The 5,709-nt window shown below is 36.9% G+C and overlaps 1 pseudogene; it reads left to right on the forward strand.

Moving 5' to 3' along the window:
• The first annotated feature begins 4,417 nt into the window (after positions 1-4,417).
• On the forward strand, positions 4,418-4,517 carry LOC116890379 (annotated as a pseudogene).
• Positions 4,518-5,709: the final 1,192 nt, after the last annotated feature.

Here is a 5,709-nt window from a genome sequence, read left to right on the forward strand (position 1 = left end):
AATATGAGGGAAAGTCCTGGATCAAAGCTAAGAAAGGAGTTCTAGGTTCTCAAGAGTATTCATGACAGAAAATTTTTAAAAAAGCAAAGTATTTTGCAATAGAAATTGGAGGGTTATAGACATTAAGTTTCCCTTCACTCACTCTTCTTTTGAATCCAGTTTCCCTGCCTCAGAGATAGTCATTGCTAATAGTAAAGATAAATTACTATGCTGGTGAATTGGGCCGGCTATGTAGTTAGTAAATCTCATGGAGTCTTCAGTAGACCATCCTATAGTTCCACCATTTATTACTCTATGTTAAAATCCTATTGTTTGGCCTATTTAGAATTCCTTTCTGCTCCATAGACCTCTCAGCATTTATTTTAACCAATGGGGACATACAGAGTCTATGAGGGGTTGTAGAAAGATTGGGAGAGAGGTAGCCTGTGGTTTTAGTTGACTTTATAGCCTATATTCTCAGAAACTCATTGGCTACTCTATGTATTTCTGTGTTCCTCACAAGGTGGTAACTGAACATATGAGTTAAAACAGAAACATTTCCTCTCATTCTGTAGGTAGAGGTGTCAGAGGCTCAGAGGTTTTGGATGGCTTGCCGAAGGTTATGCAGGTAAGTGTCTTCAAGGCAGGATTGAATCTGTCCCTCTGGCTCAGTTTTAGTGTTTCCTCCACTGGTAGTGGTGGTGGTCATGGTGGTGATGTCTCCTCAGTCAGAAACGAGGAAGCTTCTTAGTTGTTTTTGTGTGGGGTCACTTTTAATCCTGTCAGGAGCCACCCAGGAAAGGCTAAAGGCATTAAAGTGACATTCTTGAAATGACACATTGTATTGCATGGTCCATGATGGATAATTCTGAATTGAAAGGCTTTCAGAAATCTCATCTCAGGATTGGTTCTTGCAGCTGAAATGCCTTTTTTGTCATTATTAAATTAAAATAACAATTACTGGGCATTGGCCCACCCTACTGGGAAGATTAAGATGTACTCTCTTGTAGCAATGTTAGACAAATTGATGATTTTATGATTCCTAATAATGATTCTATAGAATTTCTAAATTTATACAAGTACATTTTGAGCCCTTTATAATATAGGCTGCATCTAGGACTCTATAAACCTTCGGTGTTATTAGCTAATTGCACTAGGATAGAAAGCCAACTTACTATTGGGGAAAATATTCTGATCAGGAAAAGCATTCCTTCTGGGCTGGGCATGAAACCACTGATAACTAAAGGTCATAAGTAGAGAATGAATAATTTATTGTAGATGCAAGGACAAAAATAAAATATCGACTGGGTTTATCTGTACAAAACTTTAATACTAATGAGACACAAGGCAAATAATTTGCCTCTTGACAAAACTGTGCTAACTTTGACATAAAAATTATTGTTTTAAACTAATAATAAACCTGTTGAACCAGTGGTTGATGATGAATATTTAAATAGATGACCAGTGTTAATAGAGTCACATGTAAATATCTCTGTTGTAACTTCTTATACAATTTATGATTAGAATTTGTGTTTGAACTTGTAGTGAACTTTTGAAAAAAGATGCATGGAATACTATGTAATGTATTTTACTGAAAAAGTACAAGAATTAAAAATGAGGACAAGAAGAGTAGAAGGAGAAGCAGAATAGAAGCAATATAGAAGCAAGAGAGAAGCAAGACAGAGCAGAGCTGAGCAGAATGAACAGAGCAGAATGCCAAGAGAGGAGGCAGGCTTCTGACCACAGACGGGTGTTTTCTTAACAGCAGGCTTTTTCTTACTCATAAGGACAGGGCTTTTTCTTAGTCAATAAAAAGATAGAAGTATTTTCTTTCTCTAAGCAATAAAGGCTAGAACTTACTTTTCATCCAGAATGAGTGAGTTCTTTCTATGTTGGCGCTTGCTTAATGAACTTGCTAATGGGAGCCTTTGTTCCATCTACCAAATATACACATACAGATACAGATACAGATACAGATACACATACACATACATATATATCATGTACATCATCTACATCTACATACACATATATGTATACATATTCAGTGTATGCATGTAAGCATGCATATGTACTTGTGAAGATGATATAGGCAGTCAGGCCTGACATGAATGTATGAATGCCTATTCACATGTGCTTATGTAGAAGTTACTATTTTTTCCGTGAACATGACTTTCTTTTCCAGTTTCACTAAAAGTCAATTGCTCCAAGCTTCCCTCTTTCCTGGACAGTGAGAGTCAAGGCTTCTGGGCAAGAGAGAAAGCAATAAATCCTCTACTGAATTTCCTGCTGTTATTCAGCATATGTTAATTGCCAGAGATTTATAAAGTAAGTTTATAAATAAGAGTTAAGTTTCCCAGAGCTTATTCAAGTACAGAGAATTATAAAGTAAATACTAAGAGATATAAAAAGTTAAGTTTTCTAAGCACTTAATGAATGGAGCAAAGAACAGTAAGAAAGAGTTGAGTTTTTAGCATGGAGCAGTAAGAGTTAAGTTTTCCTACCAGAGATCATTGGTCTTTTGGCGCATCCAATGGTGTGTCCAACTTTAACCCATTCTAAGGAGGGGAGTCTCCTGGCATATTCCTTTTGCCTTGCATCCTATCCTAAAGCCAGACATCTAAGGTGCACTTGTTAAATTAATACTTATGTGTGGTGAAATCAAAGACTAGCTCTGATACAAGTCGAGCATGCTTTGTGGGCTTAAACATGGGCACAGACCCAGGATCATGTGCCTGGTGTAATGTCATACTTTTCATTACTAGGATGTGTTTGGGGTCTTGTGCATGACAGCCAAGTCCTCTACCACTCCTATGCTTTGATTTCTTTTTGAGACATGATCTCACTATGCTGCGCAGGCTGACCTGAACTTTACTTACACCATAGTCAGGCCTTGAGCTTGTAATCTTCCTCCTTGGTCTCTTGAGTAAATGGGATTATAGACATGAGGCACAATTTCCAATGGAATTCCTTACAGTATATGGACCATATAAGAAGCCATATTTTAAACCTATGATTTTGGTTACTTCAACTTCTTTGCATTTGTACAAACACAGTCCTTAGTACATCTTAACATCCTTACATCTACCTCTTCAGTATTTTATTAGATCAGCAATAACACATTGGTCATATGCATGCAGAGCTTACCTTGAGGCTGGGGGAGATGGTTATTTGGATGTTTGGTGCTGTGAGAATAAGTTAGACAATATGAAAAAATAAACTCCATGTTCACACAATAGCTACTGCTAACAAATGTGCAGCCTCATGAGGGAAATACAACTGAAGCAGAGGCTAAGGAATGAGATTCCTCAGCGAATACTAAAGGCACTGGCACCTCTCAGAGCAGCACTGAGCAGGATCAGCTATATCAAGGCTACGATGAGTGATGAGAATACATGGGAAAGGGGGAGAAGAATGAAGAAATGAAGCCTCACTGACATTTAGAAAACATGGCGACTTACATTGATCTAGCTGATAAACTATGTTCATTTAAATGTCATAATCATTCCACGAAGGTGGCGACATCAGTAACATTTTGTGGATGAGAAAACTAAGCTCACAGAATACTTAGTAGTACTAAGGAACCCTACAGATTGATAGTGTTTATAATTCACAGCATTTGAGAAAGATAGATAAGGCGGATTATGTACTGTCTGAAAAGCCATGGCAAATGGGTTTAGAATAATGGTCTAATTTTCAGCTTCTTGCAGGCCTGTGTGGAGAAAGATTTATGAGCCTTCCGGACTAGGCTGCTCAGCATGTCTTGGTACTGCATCAAACTTGGGCTCTGGAGAAGTGATGGTGAAGATGAAGGCAGATATTTACCATCTTAATCCTTCTATAGCTTCTTGTTTTATAGAAAACCAATATTAAGAGTTACTATAGCTATTATTCCTGGGGTCAACTATTCCCCAAACCTGCTTTTAATCTTCAATTTACTGATTCTTAGGACAAGAAAACTCTCAAAGTGGAAAACAACCAACCAATCCCCGAACTAAAAAATAATAAAAGAAATGCAAGAAGAAATATAGAAATATATTTGTTGGCATTGTGGGTCAAATGAAAATGTAGCACAGAAGTATGAGTGTTAAAATTTTTAAAACTCGTGTAATCGCAACACAAAAAGGGCTTCAAACTTAGGCATACATCAGTAACCATAAAAGGCTTTCAAACAACTTCAGAGTCCCACCCACTTAATTACAAAACCAAAACAAAACACTGGGTCTGGGAAGAGACTCTTCATGCCCATGGATGAAGGCTGCTCCTTTTGAAGAGCCTGTTAATAGCTTTTCCTTGAACGTCAACCCGACGAACCTTAAAATGTAAGGAATTATTGAAACACGCATATTTTAAAAGATCTGGGAGATTCTGTCTGTCACTCTCATGCGACTTGTTAATGAGAGTTTCTGAAAATTGGATCACCATTTATTTAATTATTGCTTGTTTTGGCATTTACTAAAATTGGAAGCACACAGAGACGATTAGCACAGCCCCTATGCAAGGATGACAAGAAAACACTGCAAGTGATCCATACGTTTGGAAACCTTTACACCATTCGTTGAAATGTAAAATGGTGAACTGCTATGAAAACTAGTATGTCTGTACACCCTGAGAAGCCAGAAGAGGGTCTCGGATTCTCTGAAGCTGCCATTACAGAGGGTTTTGAACCACCTGATATGAACATTAGGACTGAACTCTTCTCTTCTAAAGGAGCAGTGGGTTCTTTTAACTACCCAGCCATCTAGCTCCCAAGAACTTTTATAAAGTATTGGTGATGAGTTGAGGCTCTAATCTTGTATGTGTTGTGACCTGTGAATACGGCTTTTTGGAAGCTCCTCAGACGGTAGTAAGGGCTGTCAGACATTGCTAGATCAGTGATTTACACGTGTGGGAAGTTGTAAAAATGTCTTTGAGCATCATGTCAAACTTATATATGCTTAGGATCTTTTCCCTCTCATTACCTCTGCTGAGTCTGATTGCCATCATCTCCTCTTACTAATTTGAGAATTATAGCAGTAAATGATTCTTAATGCCTTTCCATAACATACATATATCTTTCAGTTTTAGAAAGTTCTATTCTTCATCTGCTCAATCCATGTGATCAGAATCCTTTTTGAGCCTAAGACATTCCTAACTTTGGTCATCCTTGTGACCATCTGAGGCTTGCCTTTGAGTGTTTCAGTCCTCAGATGAAACATGGCATTGCATTTAACATTAAACTTTTTAATTAAAGTTCTATCATTTTGTTTGTGCCTTAAGTTTTATAATGTATGGATCAGTTACAGGATAATTTGAAGGACAAAGGGATAAAGTTTCATTACAAATGAATATTTGTGTGCAGGGATCAACTCGTGTCAAGTGTGGTTTACTCTGATTTTCCAAAAAAAAAAAAAAAAAAAAAAAGATGTTGTTAAAGGTTAGGTGGACAATATGAGGAATTAGCTAAAGTTCACAGCTTTGATATAAGTCCCTCAAAGTCACTTATTAAGAGCCAGTTCAGATTTTTATGAGATCAAAAATTTGGCAGCAGAAAATGCATGGACTTGCTAACCTAATGCTGTTTAATATTAATTAAACTTAATATAAGTCAATATCTGTTTCTCAGATATTCCCAGGAAGAAGACCAGAGAAGGAAAAAAAGACTATGTTCACAGCATATATATTTAAATTGTATAACCATAAGTTTATTCATAATTACATATTCATTTGGTGTAAAATGTTATCATATTT

Source organism: Rattus rattus, chromosome 1, assembly GCF_011064425.1.
Source record: "Rattus rattus isolate New Zealand chromosome 1, Rrattus_CSIRO_v1, whole genome shotgun sequence".
In the NCBI taxonomy this organism is placed as follows: Eukaryota; Metazoa; Chordata; class Mammalia; order Rodentia; family Muridae; genus Rattus; species Rattus rattus.